This window comes from Strigops habroptila, chromosome 5, assembly GCF_004027225.2.
Source record: "Strigops habroptila isolate Jane chromosome 5, bStrHab1.2.pri, whole genome shotgun sequence".
NCBI classification, from domain to species: domain Eukaryota; kingdom Metazoa; phylum Chordata; class Aves; order Psittaciformes; family Psittacidae; genus Strigops; species Strigops habroptila.
Window position 1 is genome coordinate 28,057,205 of NC_044281.2, and position 16,803 is coordinate 28,074,007.

General features: G+C 40.4%; 1 protein-coding gene across 10 annotated transcripts in view; it reads left to right on the plus strand.

The window, feature by feature from the left end:
• The window catches only part of ZMIZ1 (zinc finger MIZ-type containing 1), a 349,016-nt gene that overhangs the window by 67,235 nt on the left and 264,978 nt on the right, over positions 1-16,803 (plus strand). The window contains exon 3 of one of the 10 annotated variants that reach the window (XM_030487165.1): positions 13,006-13,106. The exons of 8 other annotated variants lie outside the window; for them this stretch is intronic. The gene's annotated coding sequence lies outside the window, so the exon portion shown is untranslated. Of the gene's footprint in view, positions 1-13,005; positions 13,107-16,803 lie in introns of those variants that run through there. One more of the 10 variants, XM_030487161.1, reaches the window with a different exon arrangement.

Below are 16,803 nucleotides of genomic sequence, written 5' to 3' on the forward strand. Positions count from 1 at the left end.
TTTTATCTGGAACAAATGTATCTGCTCTTGGTTATTATATTTGAAGACTGTAAATGCTTATATCAGTAACACTGGTCTGCATTTTGTGTGGCAAAACATGGTCACTAATGAAGTAAAGTATGCGTACAGCGTGGCATTGCTGTTACCTCAGTGGCATCCTCATCTAATGTGGTGTTGATGACTCTAGGGATACTTACGTAGACATGTTTTTATTTTTCTCTATCTTGCTCTTTTCAAACTTACCTTACAAACGTTTTGTCCCTGATGAAATTAAGTCACAGCTCTACAATTTGAGCTGAATAATAAATCTATTAAAATGTAACCAATTGGTAACAACAGTCTTAAAGGCAGTCCTCCATCCTCTAGAGTTTATTCACAAGCACTCGACCTAATACAGCCATGAATTTGAATAAAATGTTAACAAATTTTATTGCAATTCGTAGCATGACTTGCTGCCATGATAATAAAACAGCATTTATAACATCAATGGCTGTAACACTCTGGTGCTCCTCAGACTGCTTTGTGCCTGTGCTTAACAGAAGTGTAGCTAATATGTTCCCCAGTGGAGTGGTGAGGGACTGGTTAAATGAGTTTGGCAGTATTTTACATGTAATCAAACAGGCTAAAAGAGGTAGGAAATACAACTAATTGAATAAAAATCATTCATACCTTTTGTATATCAAGACATCGTAACTAGATTAGGTTGTAGTTGATTTAAAAATAGTCTCCTCAGAAAGAGGAAAGTATAACGTATTGTATAATAGTGCAAAAGCGTTAGTGCTTATATCAAAACACATGCTGGATGTCTTTTTTGCAGATGAGGACAGCTAGACTTGGCTGGTATTTCCATTATGAAGGCAGCAGCCCACTTGCAGTTTTTAGATTTGTCCTTTAAATGGTCCAAATCAATTCCTTCTGCAGTCATATATGTCTGTTTTCTCTTGCATTTCTTTTCCCTTCCTCTAATAACTTCTCCCAAATAGAGAATTCTTTAATTATAAATGCAGGGAACTTCAAGCAATTTACCTGTTTCTGATCTTCTCTCAGTCTTTTGTAGATTGGGTTTTACTTCCCCGGTTTCCTAGCAAAACGTCCTTAATGCACGGAATCAGTTTGGCCTGTTTCTATATCCTTTCATTTACCTGAGAGTTCTTTGAGCTTTATCCAACTCTTACATGCATGGAGACCAGCTGTTTGGAGGGAAGGGGTAGGTATGCGAAATGGTTTTTGAAATGCCTGTCATTGTATACACCCGCTCTTCCTATGTGACAGAAGATGCTAATGAATGAAACCAGAAGACTGTTGCAGTTATTGATGATTTTCAGTAGTGTCTACAAGTGTCTCTTGGATTCTTTCAAAGTCCCCTGTGGCTATAAGAAATTAAAGATGTTTGAAGCATTACCTTTTTACCAAATTAAAAGAGACAGGAGCAGTTGTAATGCCTCCATCCAGTTACTGTCTTCTTTTGGGGGCTTTATTTGTTCATTAAAGTAATGCTAGAAAAAAAAAGATAAATAAATCACTTAAGAAGCAATTTTGGTTGAATGTTTCTCTGCTTCAGAAATTTAAAAGTAGTACTTAGTGTAAAAATGAATAGGCAGAGGGATTTCTGTTTAAATGGTAGGACAAGATTTGTAGGTAGAGGGGTTTTAATTAGGTCAGCTGGTATAGTTGGAAAAATAAATTTTTGTGGATGTGAACGTTTCTTCAGACTTATATTTAGTGTTTTGATGGAGCAACTAAGTGTCACTCATTTCAGGTCAACAGTCTAACCTGCTTCAGTTAGATTTCTTAATCCAAGGTCAGGAGTCATTGGTTCTTAATGAGTGTTGCAATGTGTAAAAAGGCCAGAGAGTATGCCATCTGATCTTGGTGACTACCTGGGAAGGAGGTGTAACTTCGAAAGAAACTGAAGCCTATTGTAAAAGCCCATTTTTGAATAAATTAACGTGATTGTATCATAGTGGGAAATACCCCATTTATTTGTTTATTACATGCATTTTAATTTGATGTATTATTTAAGCATGGCTGCTTCTGAAAATGTCATCTGTTGCTGTAGCTCCATTTCTCCCTTTCTACAGTATGCCTGTCCTTTACTGGAGACTTGCACTGCCTACCCTAACTTCAGGCTTTTCACCTATTCTCTTTACCCATCTCTGTTAGGGACTTGGTAAATTACAATTATTTGAACTTGTGAGACAAATTTCACAAATGGATGAGAATCAACTGGAACTTTGTTTATAGTGGCTCTGAATCTCATCTGTAGCTTATCCATTTGAGCTTTCCTTCAGTAGATTATACTGATTTTCAGGTTAGAGCATTGTTTGTGGTTTTCATAATGACTGCAGGTATGAACTAGTGCGATTTGGTGCGGTATTAGTTTGTATACCAAGGCAAATAACAGTAGCAAATTTGTTATCTTGCAAACTTCTCACTGCCTGGCTTCCTTTGTCACCAGTGTCACTAATTCTCATTCTCTGATTTCCTTTACTTGTCACAAACCATTTGAGCAGACAGTGAAGCCTATATGGAGTACTGGCTGGGTAATAAAATAAAGCAAATAAGTCTAGGTGGTGGTGTTTGACCCCCTCTTCTCCTAACAAAGTGGTTGCAATAGTCCTATAAACAGTATCTGTGCCAAGACCTTCATGTTTTATGCCCATTTACTGTGCTATCACTGTGCTAAGGGATGTAGGTGTAATAATTAGCAGACTTTAGGTCAGAGACAATCTGTTAATTATACTTCTAGCTCTTCACAGAGTATAACTTCCATTAAGCCATCAGAATTGTCTGAATGAATGCTTTTGGAGCTGTGAATGCATGGTTGTTGGGATGTTTCCTTTCTAATAATTTTGTAATATATACTTACAAGTGAATGGTTAAAAGTTTTACTTTCTTAATTTTTTTTTCGTATGGAGACAAAATATCTAAAGCATATTAATCTCTGTGTCCAACTTTGGGTATGATGGATTTCAAAACCAGGTAAACTATAGGGCTCTGTCCCTCCTCCCCTTTTCTCCACCCCCACATCCAGAGAAAGAAGTAACCTAGTATCTGAAGAATGCAAGTTATGCAGATGTTCAAAAGGCCAAATAAAACAAATAGATGGGCTGCAGCTGCTAGAGCAGCATAAAGCAAAGAACATTCACTGCTGTGATGAGAATGCTGTATTTCAGCATGCCACTAGCTTTTGCCTGTTTGAGGAAAATACTATGGTGAATTAGTTTAACCAGTTGTTATCTTGTTTTTGATTGTAAAATTGTGATTGCTTTCATAATTGTTGAGCTTCGAAAATCCCCAGAGATTCAAAAATCCTCTTAATATGGAAACAAGAGAATAAGAAATGGTAATGTTCTTTCATAGTAAGGAAAAGGGAGTTCTACAGAAGTACAAGTGGTGTCTCTTGTTCCTAATCTTGCAGGGAGAGGTAACAGACTAACAAGGAAGTATCAGGGGAGAAAAAATAAATCCCACAACTGGGTGAAGTTAGCATGTTGAAGATGCTTTCAAGTATCCTGAAATTAAAATGTGAGACCAGACACCCTGCAGTGCATTAAAGATCAACTTTCCATCAGAAGTTTTGGGGTTGGGGGAACTGAAGAAGGTTCACTGCACAATATACTCTTCCAAACTGGATGGCATCTGGAGGTAAAGGTTAAAAAAACGATACCAGACTCGATGGGACCAAAACACCTTCAGACTGAGTAAATCATTGACATGCAGATTTAGTGAAATTGTTCAATAGCTGATCTGCTATTTTAGGGCATTCCTAAGCAACACAATAGAGTGCCATAGAGAGATGCCCAAGCAAATACTACCCTCCTCTGGTACATTCACATAGCACAACCTTTTGCAGAAATATTAGTATTGTCCTGGGAATAACATGGGCATGTCACAGCAGTGTAGTCATATACCTGAGGTCTACAGGATGAGAACTTGCTTGGCTTCTGGCAGCATTTGGTATTGCTGCTTCAGCTCTCATAGCATGGGTAAACACACACCCCTAATGGCGTCCCTTGTGCGTCTCACGAACCTGAGCAGCTTACTCTTCATTTGTATGTTTTAAGGATAGCATATAGAACAACAAGCAAGATGTGGTGCTTTTGTCTTGAGTCTTTGGAATTTAGTCATAGTGAAACATTGGTTTCAAGTATGGAATCACATAGAGTTTGCTACCTACCTACCTCCTGGTCAGAGATCCTGCTCAGGGCTTTCCATTCCTGTAATGTGGCAAAATGAAATCTGACAATAGTTTAACTTCTGAATAAAAGGCCAGGTCATGATTTCAAGCATTCATTTGAGTTAGTGTTTTGGACTTGCTACATACACATGTGGCAAGTATGTAATCCAAGAAAATTGTCTGTGTGTTTGGGGGTTTGGCTCTAGGACTAAGCTAGAGCCTTTATATGTACATATAATTTTTTTTTTTTTTTAATAGGAACACTATTCACAGGACACTGGATTGCCCAAACCTTTTGAGTTGCATGTGCATAAACCTTTTCCTATAGATAACTCCTCCAAAAAGACCCAAAAGCTTTTAATCTCTGAAAGTGAGACTTTATTTGAATAAATACTGGAATAATTAACTTCTTAAATAGAAACACCACCCCCACCCCCCCCCCCCCCGAAGCAGCTATATAAGAAAAATGGAAATAGAACGTGTATCAGCAACTTGCTGTTTTCTGCTGTGTTTCTGCAGGCGGGTCTTAACCTGAGAGCAGTTTTTATTGAACTCAGTGACTTTCTGAGTTGCATGAAACTCTGTGCAGTCTTGTCTGTCCCTAAGAAACTCCTTCCATTTCCTCTGAGGCTCAGCTGTGTTTGCACTTTGTTCCTCATTATAGTCTGTTCTTGAGCTGTAGGCACCAAGCTGCTTGCTATGACTCTCACCTGCTGCAAACAGAGTACTTAAACCTTCTCTTTCTTAAGTATGCTTAAAAGCTCTTCATGAAAATGAACAGTCTTCTTGCATAGGGGTCCACTAATCCAGTCACTCCTGAAAGAAAAATAATGTTTAACACAGAAAATTAAATACTAGCTTGCATGTCTGAAATTTCTTTTATTCCTGAATTTCTTGACCAAAGAGGCTACATGATATGTCCTGTGTATTCATGAATACATGCATATGCATGTGCTTTTACCAATGAATATGGTCTTCATAGAACCGGAATTCCTCTGTTTTTATAAAGAAATGTACCACAGCATGATTATTTCAGCAGGCCACCAATACCTGCTTACACATACAGAAACCCTCTCACTAGACTATAATTAATGTTTAAAAAGAAATTAGCAATGAGACATAACAGAACACTTTTGCCCACTTAAAATGGTGTTGAGTTATACCATTAAGGCTTTTAACTTGCTTATTTGCATTGCAAACTTGTTATGAAGTCTATCATTTTCTCTTGTGGAAGTGTCTCTTGGGGAAATTGAACTCTCTTCTTCGCTTGATGACATTTGCACAATGTGTTCCTGATGTTTGAGGAGTGGTGGGTGCAATCTTTGAGCTCTACTAGTATGGTAATTGGAGGAAAAAGTGATAGTAAAGACATTCGTGTCATGGGATAATATCCACTCTTCTGGTTTTATTTTGTGCTTTTTCTCTAAGAAGGACTACAAATTGACCCAGAATGGAGGGCAGCCAAGGGAAGAATGGGAATTCCTTTTTCTCTCCAGCTTTACAGATCTCAAGTCAACCCTTTGAACATTTCACAGACAATTCATTTCTGAAATGCTCAGTAGTTTAAATCTTTAAATCACATGGAAGCTATGCTTGTTACCTTTTTTAGCGTAGTTTTTGTCACAGTATATGATTCTTATGTCATGCTTCTCTATACGCTGCTATAGCTGCTAGACAAAGTGCCTAAATACATGGTATTCATCAACTGAGGCTTTTTTTTTTTTCCACAGGGCTGTGAAAAATCAATGAGATTTGTGCTGCAAACCGATCATTATGACAGGGAAAGCTCTGCAATGAAATTGATTTGTTTAAGTCTAACACTACCACTTATACTCCCCCACAACTTTAGGGGGCAGACCCTCAGGATCTTACACAAAAAGATATGAGGGCTAAACCTCCTTGCTATGCTAACTAAATGAGTCTTTTTCATTAAACAAAATTGCTTTGGACGAGTTAAAATGAAGGCAAAGCAGCAGAGACTTGGAGTGCAAAATGGTTCAGTAAATGAATGAAACCAGATTAATACATTTTATAAATTACATGCAGCAGCAAAGATTAAAGATTCTGATCTGTCCCCTGTGTTTTGTCCTCATTTCACCTTCTTACAAGTGTAGCTCTTGACTAGCAATATTTCCATAAAATTTCAAACACTAAATATGGAAAGAGTCTAACATGAATATGGAAAAGAGAGAATATGTGCCATAATGAGGCACAAAAAAGCTGGCTGTCATTTGAACTCACAACTATTAGTTAAGTAGCTTGTCCCAAAAGAAATATACCATGGAGTAAGTGCCTTGGTGGGTTCAGCAGGTGCACCAGACAATAGACAGAGCACTAGAGCAGGAGCGGAGAGCTGTTTTCTGTCCTTTTGGATTCTGTTTTTAGCATACCTGGGCACAAATCATGTCTCTTATGAGTATCTGTTTCTCCTTCTACAACTGTTGAGTCAAGCTATGAAGTTTTGGGGCACAGACTGCCTTTGAATGAGCAGAATGATTCCCATAGTGGGGGTCCACCCTCAGGTGAAGATTGCTGTCATAATGCTGCTAGTAATGAATGAACTACGAGGGGGTCTTGTCATCTGGCTTGTCGTCTAAAGTGCTGGACCAGTGATCTGTCCTTCATACAACAAAGTACTCAGGATCCAGCTCTTTGAGGGAAACATCACATAGACCCCAGAACTCAATGGCTTTTAGTATCTCTATTTATAGGGGCATCAGACAGCAGACACCGACTAAGAGCACAGACACATTCCAGCATTTGGAAGCAGGACAGTGCACACATGGAAGCGTTGCACATGATTAATAGCATACATTGGAATGGCATCTACCTATTTGATTCACAGGAACAAGGAAGTACAAGTCCAGACACATATGCTATTATAGGTACAAAAATCCTCAAAACATCACACAAGAATCAGACATCCATTTTGCCTTCTTCCATTATCTATGCTAGTAAATTTCCCCAAATCCTAACCTGAAGCAGTAGAGACTTTACTACATAATTAGATGCTGTATTACAGTTAAATAATGACAGTTATTAGTTATACAATAAAAATTTAAAAAATCCAAAACCCCAAACAAAACCCGCCCACCCAGTGTCGTTAGATTAAATGGTTTTATCACAAAATCTTTGCCAATATTGCTATTAAGTGAGGAGATTCAGAGCATGTTTCAGTAACAGTGTGACCAAGCCCACCATAATGGTTTGCTTTGCTCCCAGTCAGTTTAGCTGCTCTCTGTTTTGGGTCAGATTGTAGTCATTCTTAGAGAAAAAGCACAAAATAAATCCAGAGGAATGAATATTGTCACATGACACAAATGTCTTTACTATAATTTTTTTTATCCTGTTTTTTCTCCATACTACTGGAGCAGTTTGCAGCACAGATCTCATTGATTCCTAACAGCCCTGTGGGAAAAAAAACCCCAGTTGGTGAACAGCTCTGGGAGAGACTTGGAAGACGTTAATTTTGTGGCTGGTGAAAGTAACTGGCTGTTACCCATCTTTCTTGCTGGCTTCTCTAAGCCTTTTCTGCTCACCCTGGTCTTTAGTTAGAAGCAGCCTGGAAATTTGGTGGAACCCAAGAGAGACTGTGAGCTGTCAAGAAGACAGAGAAAGAGCAGCACTCGTGGTGACTGAGGGAATAATCTTGCTGGGGTCAGTGGTGCCCCATCAGCCAGGGCATGACCGTCACCAGAGCTGCCAGAGAGCCCCACTCTGGGTGGCGGGGCTGGCGAGTGAGCAGGGCTGTCTATGCTCCTGCTCACAGCCTGACCCCACTGCTTACCTTTTGTGAACTCAGAGTCATAATAATTGGTGCATCACAGACTGCCTTCTCCTGTTTTCTTTGTCCTTTTTTTTTTTTTTCCTTCTTTCTTTCTCTTCCTCCCTGCTACAGATTTTTATAGCTCTTTCCATGGGGGGGGAACAAATGAACTATAGGTTTCTAGAAAAGACCAAAACCCACACAGTATCAGAAAAGCAAGGATTTTCTCCATAGTGATGTTCTAATTGTACTTCATGTTCAAGCAGTCTGATTTATTTTTACATTCTGATTCTGGCTGCGTATTGTCCCTGTACTGACCCCTTTTTGTCTACTCTTATGCAGGGTGTATTTAAATAGCTGGGTTGTAAATCTGTTTTTCTGGAAAACTTCCCACCTTGCCTGTCTTTTCCCTCGAATCTACCATACTTGTTTAGCCAATGTGGAGAGTTGCTGCAGCGGTAGTAAAGCTGCCGTGTGCCTTCTGGCAACAGCCTGTGCTGCTTTTGGCCATTGCATTCTGTCTACTATCAATTATCCACATATGTCAAACTTTTATATGCTCTGAGTTTTTCCTGCACTACATTTTCTGAGCCTGACTATTTTTTCAAAGCCTGGTGTACGCATACTGGAAACTCTAGGTACAGACAATCTGTCACTGGCAATAAGATGTGCAATATTGTATGCTGTTCAAGGAAGAGCTATAATCGTGGAAGCATAGGAAGATTAACAGTGAACTGTTGAAATTGGTAGTTTCTCTGCACTAAGTTCTTGTTGGAATATCACGGAATCATTGGACTGCCTGTTAGAATGCCACCTTTTATTATTTCAAGTATTTGCTTCTGAAAGATTGGCTTTTCTACTGAGATTAAATGTAAAGGATTATATTCTTACCAGAGGGAAATAGTTTTTCTGATTTTGTTCATCATAAAGTTCAAATGCAAGAACATAAAAGCATGGGGAAGTTTACAAAAAATGTGAATTTGGTCTGATTCGGAGAATTTTTTTTTCTTTCTCCTGCCCTCACACTCTCCATAGGGTTCCTGAGAGTAGAAGCTTCAGTGTGCCCAGGGAAATTGGAGTCCCATCAGAATTAACTTGGCGATCTGGAACGAGAGTTTTGCTCAATCCCCCTTTGCAGTCTGAATACCCAGAAAATTGCATGGTGATCTGTAAGATGGGTAAAGAGCAAGTTTCTGACTGCTTTGGTTAGACGTTATTTAAAAAAAAAAAAAAAGAAAAAGTATGTAGAAGATAACAGCCGAGCCATTTCACTGTGTTGGTCTACAGGAGAAGAGTTAAGAGGTTAAAATAACTGCAAAAGAATATCTTAATGGTGGGGAAAAATACTGTCTGCTTTATTGTCAGTAATTTTATGTAATTAAAATAGGCTACTGTTGTGCAGGGTGATAGATAAACACCTTAGCTGATGTTCTAATACAGATCTGCACTTTGAGGAAAGGTGTAGGATGGATCAGGTAAGGGCAGCAAACCTATGTCATTTCAGTTCTTATTTATATTTGGTAGCAGAAGTAGTTCAGCTCAGGGCAAAGGAAAGAGTTGTGGGACAGTGATCTCTTAGCATTTATGAGTGAAGCTTTGTAAGGTAACTGAAGCAGTATAACTTTGCCGCCAACTAAGGAGAAGATTGAACTTCTGCCCCTGTGTTTCCACTGCATCTCTTAAGTAGGTTCAGCTCTCTTAGTTGGGTAAGTATTTAGCTACCCACCCTTAACTCCTACTGAGTAAGTATTTAGCTGAATCAGCTCACTACACTGTCAAGTCTCTCCCTCTCTTCTTCCCTGCACTGAGTTGGTTCTTTGCTGAGTTAAAATGAATAGGTTTCTGTAGTCTGTCAAGTACCAGAGCCAACACAAGGTTGGCAGCAGAAGAGCATAGCCAGGAGTGGGACCAACTTTTAGGACAGCAGTGAGCCGTTTGATTGTCTCATTTGCAAAACCCTTGCTCTTTCAGCTTGATTTTGCATGCAGTGTTAAGTACAGGAACTTCACAGTATGCATTCTCCATATTTCTCCCTATGTGTGGTATGGTCCTCAGAGGTATGGTTGGCCATACCACAAAGTGAAGACAGCAGGAGAGTGAAGCACAGATGAGGACGTGGAGAACCTCACTTTGCACAGCACTCTTCTTCCTGCATATTGCCTTCCCTACAGCCTGCCTGTGTCAGGAGTCCTCTGAATGTTCCAAAATCCCTTCCAGAGGCAGGCAGGTTATTTTAAGCTAATTTATCTGATTTTGCATGTCTGGCTCAGTACTTACATTTTCTTTTCCCACAGAAGATTGAGGGGGGTCAGTGATCACAGATCTCTAGCAATGATTTGTGCTAACTGGGGGCAGCAGCATCTCCAGCCCACTGAGCTGCACACTGCTGAGGATGGCAGCGTGAGCCCTGGGGGAGGCACACGCAGGGTTATCAGCACATGCAGTCAGTCAAAGCATAAAGTCCACATGAGGATGTTAGATGTCTGCTGAGTATCTGGAGAGTCCTGGCTTGCTGCTTCTGCACCTGCAGGCTGGAAACTGGTTTTCCATCTGCCTGAGGCATGGGGAGGCCGCTAGAAGCAGGATTGCCTGGTCCAAATGCATCCAAGGGCTCTCTCAATTTCCCCCTTGTGCAGTTTGAGGAGAAGCCAAGTCGCATGCAATCCCATCTAGCAGTCCTCACTGTGTGAAGGAAACCTCCCTGCATGTTTGCAGCTGCTGCAGGGCTCTCCTGCAATGTGGTGGTAGCGTCTGTAAGAAAAGGTGGATGTGGGGATCTGCAGGAGGGGGTTATTCCTGCCTCGCCCAGCTTTGTGGTGTTAGCCTTGAAGGAGTACTGAGTGGCTTCTTGCTGAGGCCAGCAGACAGATTGAAATGCAGCCCCATGCACAGACTTTTTCTGTCCATCTGCCGTAAACTGTGTGCTTCATAGGCTAGGTTTGGGAATGAGACCCCATCAGTGGAAGCATTCATGTGCAGCCAGGTCCTAGACCAGCAGCTACCCTTTCCTGACTTGTTCTGGTACAGGAATGGGGCTAGCTGGTGGTAAGGGACTAAATATGTGTGCCTTCTGTGTGCATGCATGGCAGGGAATATATTTGGAAGTGAACTCGATTTAGAGATGAGCAGATCAGAATACAGTATCTGGTTTGGCAAGGAGGATGTGAAGATGTGGTATCGATGTCTGTGCCTTTCGTAGGCTGGAACTAATCACTGCAAAAAAACCCTTGCAGGGACTCAACCCATTTAAATAAAGAGCATACATATTAATGCTTGTTATTCCCTGCATCTCTTTAATTGCTTTCTTCCACTGAACGTAAAGGATATGAAATATAGCGTGAGGTGCGGCTTTTGGAGACATGAAAACATATACATTTGTGATGGCTCTCTTTCTTTCACAATCCAAACATGCATTTCAAAGAATTATAAAATCTGAGTCAATAATGCATTTCAGCAATGTTGCCTTGTCAAAATCAGTACCAGTTCCATGGTAACTATTAATTGTTGGCTATTAAGTGGCAGGGAGGTTTGAACACCGTATGTGATTGAACATGGTAAGCTCTATTGCTGCTGGGGTGGGAGGATGTCAACCGCTTTTCAAAAGAAGTTCATACTTGGGAATGACTTTGCCACTTACAAAGTTAAGAGAGGAGATTATGCATGTTAAGAATCAAATTTCTGGCCCCATTAAGTTGTTGTAGGAATTCTGCTACTGGCTTCAGTCCATCAGTGATTTCACTAAGAATTTTAACATCCAAAAGAAGATCCAGTCAGTGCCTCTGAGGAGTTAATGGGGGAGGTGTAAAAGATTGCTTAGTAAATGGGAAGAGGTAGATATTCCAGTTATGTACGTGTTTCAGTTTTCTGTAACAAAGAGGAGAAAACTTTCTCAATATTCAGTGTGTGTTTTACTCCTTTCACAATTTTTGGATTTCACATGACTGTTGGGGAACCCTATAGTTTTAACATTGTATTGTAATAAAATGAGAAGATTAGGAAATATGCTGTGACATGAAATTTTTGCAGTAACATGACACGTTATTGCAAAAATTCTTGAAGTTTAAATTGTTCTTTTCACTCTATTATAGTATCTAACAATACTGTTATACAATTTGTAATTGTACAATATTATTAAATAGAAATTATTTCCATTAAGGAATATCACAATAAAATGTTCATGAATAATAATATTTCTGATCAGCTATGTGTATTCAGATATCTCACATTATAATTCAAAAGCATAATTTCAACACCAATAAGCATGTATCTTTTTACTGACTTTCTTTTTAAGTAGCCATTATTACAAGATTTGTGATAAAGAGGAATAGGAAAAACTTAAAATTTGTATTACTCTGTTATCACAAATTCCTGTTTTCTGGTTCAGGTCACTGACACTGTATTTAAAACTGTGATTGGAAATTAGGGTCTGAATTGATGCTTGATGATAAAATATTTTTACTTCATACCTTTTCAAATTGCTTCTAGTTAGAAATAGAAATATTGGCTAATCCAGAAGGCAATAAAGCTAATTTTGATGTAAACAATCCTAAGTTTACCACTGTGGCCTATATTCCAGCAGCTTCAAGATTTCTGTGTCATTCTAGGGGCCATATTAGTACGTGGGAACAGGCTGCTTTTGCCTGGAGTGTTTACTATCAAACTAAGTTGGGAGGAATATTCAGTGGGTTCATTTTTTTTGCAGATGAATACTGCAGGTACAAAAGCATAGTGTGATTTATGTAATAATGTATGGCAGAGCTAGAGCCTGATGTTCCTGTTTCCTGCAGCCAGACCGTTCATTGACTTAGCTCTAAAATTTAGAAAGAAGTCACTGAACCCTGAATGTTTCAGTTCCATTGATTCATGTACCAGAACTGTTCTTCCTCTGCTGCAGCACAGCACTTCTACATGGCTCTGCAACCCACAAATGAGCATGAAGTGATATAACCACTTGAGCAAATGTATATATCCCACTCATCAGATAAATCAGCATCTTTTAAATGTACCACATGACTGTAGCTTATGAAGTAATATGCCCGTTGTTGTTTTATATCTCTAGGTTAAAGATTTGAAAATGCACTGAATTTTTGTAGCATAAATTGTGTGAAGAAAATTGGTTTGAAATCTATAAGCAATCTGCTCTTACTTGATGAGAATTGAGTAAGTATTCCTTCAGCCATAAACTTTCTGAGACTGTTTCTGTATCCTCTAGGAGTGTTTCTTGGAAAAAGTTGATATCTAAGATTTTATGTTTTTTTCGAGTTTGAAAGTAAGATTATAATCTATCCGTAGTGGGCTATACAGTCAGCTAAATGTACTGTGTTTTGTAAATACATATTGTCTAAAGTGTTTGTGGCATGTCTTTTGTGTAAATATTAATGAAAACCTGTACTTAATTCTTCAGCATTCTGTCTTTTTTGCACACATTTCAGTGCGGTGTAAAATAAATGGTAGCTGCCAAAATCTTTTATTTTCAGTTAATTTTGCGTACTTAAAGTTCCATTGAAGTGCTTTCTGGATCAAGTGGAGGCAAAAACATTGGCTTTTATAAATAGCATGCTGCTTTATTCTGTATTTTAATCATGTTCAGAATTAGTGCTGTGCTTTTCAGTGTTCTTGGTACTCATGTACAGAGGGGATGTCAGTGGATTTTATTTCCTATTGGGTGAAACTGTTTTCAGCAACTGTAATAACTACAGAACAATAAATTGCTGTTGCAAATAGTCCACTAAAGACGCATTCGTGCTTACACTTAACTTTATGCACTGTTAAGCAGATCCTCCTCAGAGTTACGCTAAGTTGCACTTTTTCTAGTGCATCAAGGTAGTGTTGTCTATACATGCAGTTCTTCACAGGATTCTCTTTTTATAGAATCATAGAATCAACCAGGTTGGAAAAGACCTTTAAGATCATCAAGTCCAACCATTACCCCAGGACTGCCAAGACCACCACTAAACCATGTCACTGGAGGCCTCATCTACGCGGTTTTTGAACACTTCCAGGGATGGTGATTCCACCACTGCTCTGGGCAGCCTGTTCCAATGCCTGAACACCCTCTCTGAAGAAACTTTATATCCATTCTAAACCTCCGGTGGTGCAGCTTGAGGCTGTTACTTCTTGTCTTATTGCTTGTTACTTGGGAGAAGAGACTGACCCCACCTCACTACAACCTCCTTTCAGGTAGTTGTAGAGTGCAATAAGGTTCCCCCTGAGCCTTCTCTTCTCCAGACTAAACAACCCCAGTTCCCTCAGCTGTTCTTCGTAACACTTAATCTCCAGACCCTTCACCAGCTTTGTTGCCCTTCTCTGGACCCGCTCCAGCACCTCAATGTCTTTCTTGTAGTGAGGGGCCAGAACTGAACACATTATTCTAGGTGTGGTCTCACCAGTGCCCAGTACAGGGGGATGATCACTGCCCTGGCCCTGCTGCCACACTATTGCTGATACAGGCCAGGATGCCATTGACCTTCTTGGCTGCTTGCACACAAGCTGGCTCATGTTCAGCGGCCGTCAATCAGCACACCCAGGTCCTTTTCAGCCGAGCAGCTTTCCAGCCGCTCTTCCCCACTCCTGTAGCGTTGCGTGGGGTTGCTGCGGCCCAAGGGCAGGACCTGGCACTTGGCCTTGTTGAACCTCATACCACTGGCCACAGCCCATCCATCCAGCCTGTCCAGAGGATCCCTGCAGATCCCTCTGCAGACCCTTCCTGTCCTTCAGCAGATCAACACTCCTGCCCAGTTTGGTGTTGTCCGCAAATTTACTGAGGGTGCACTCAATCCCCTCATCCACGTCATCAGTGAAGATGTTAAACAACACTGGCCCCAACACCGAGCCCTGAGGGACACCACTAGTGACCAGTTGCTGACTAGATGTGATACCATTTACCACTGCTCTCTGGGCTCGGCCATTCAGCCAGTTTCCAACCCAGCGAAGAATCTACCTATCCAAGCCATGATCAGCCCATTTCTCCTGGAGAATGCTGTGAGAGACAGTGTCCAATGCTTTACTTAAGTTCAAACAGACGATGTCCACAGCCTTTCCCTCATCAACCAGGCAGGTCACCTTATTGTAGAAGTAGATCAGGTTGGTCAAGCAGGACCTGCCCTTCATGAACCCATGTTGACTGGGCCTGATCCCTCTGTTTTCCCACACATGCTTTATGATCTTACTTAGGATCAACATCTTCATGACCTTCCCTGGCACTGAGATCAGGCTGACAGGCCTGTAGTTTCTGGAGTCTTCCTTCCTGCCCTTGTTGTAGAGAGGTGTCATGTTGGCCAACCTCCAGTCCTCAGGGACCTGAGGATGTTAAATACCTCTTTTCCAGCTCCTCAAGTAACATCATCTTCTCAGCTCTGTTATCTACTTACAAAGAAATCTACCAAGGTAAATGATTTGTCTTGTCTCTGTTGTATTTCTGAGGGGGTAATTTAGTCGATCGTAATGAAAACTTCAATTGGGGCAGACTCTGTAACACCTTGAAAAGTAGTAAAGGATTATATCTTATGACTCAGTACTGGTCATGAAACACAGTATGGTTATTGTATGAGCATATTGTGCTTTGGTTCAGTGTCACACAATAAATGTGTGTGGTGATAGCCATATAGCCATACCTCAGGCATGGCACTTACCTGCTGCATCCCAGGACAGGCTGTCCTGATTGAGTGCTGGGAGTAGGCTGCACGTGCGTCCCCATGGGATGGGAATCACTTTTAGTCAAACAGCAAGAGAAAGGTTTTGGAGCTTAGTGAGAGAAAAGCAGAGGTCCAAAATCATTTGCCCATCCTGTGGCAGAGTCTCTGGTGGAGGAAGCATGACAAGAAGGAGTAGGCGTGAATCAGTTCTTCTGAAGGTCAAGTCTAGATTGTCACGCTGGAATTTCTCGAAAGAAAGAGATATGTAACTGGGGAAATAAAAAGGTTTCCAAAAAATAGACAGCTAAACTGTGGTACCTATGTGTAGTTTTCAGTCCAGAAATCAGGCTGATAGTGAAATGAGTGCCTCTTGCACCTCACCAAATACTCAGTTATCTCCTTCTGTGCAGTTTATTAAAAAAGCAGATGACTTCATGTCTCTGCATAGCTGAAACACATTGTCTCTCCTAGCTCTTTGCCCATTTGAGGATGTTACTAAGTTTGTTCAAAAAAAAAAAAATACTTTTAAGTGAGTCCATATCTTTTATCAGAAGTGAATATGACTATGCTGGTTTTTCCTCTTTTGCTTTTCAGATATGTAGTGACAAAAATCCAAGGTGCCATAATGATCTTAAATGTCTATACCTTGTGGTGGAACTAATTTGCCTATCCTGCTATCACCTGCAGGGAGTGGAGGGTTTGGGAGTGGTAATGTCTCTAATTAATGCTGTAATAGAAAATTTATGGAGAGCTAAACAGCACTTGTCTACACAACTAATGTTGGTGGTGTCACCCTTGTTCATTTGCACTTTAACAGCAGCTTGTACTGGATGTACCTCTGGAATCAGGACAAGGTTAGCAACAGCTATGCATTGAAATTGGTGAAAATAAGAGACAATTGCACAGATCAAAGTTACCTTCCTCAAGTTATTTGATTTCTCAATTAAATATAATTGGGTTATGAGGAAAAAAAAAAAGCTGTTCCTTGTAGAGATTCTCTGCATCAACTCTTGTGCTCTGCAGTTCACGTGCTCTCAGCTCACCCTGGGGATCTGCACAGTTGGTGGGGATGCAGTTCGGGTTCTGCTCTCAGCACAGCATGCATGCCTGGAGAGATTAGCTGCTACCTGAGGCAGTTCTTCCTTCTGCTTCTAAGAGCTGGCTGGGTTTCCTGTCAGAAAAGGATAGATCTTTAAATGCTGACAGCTGTTCTTTGAAAGAAA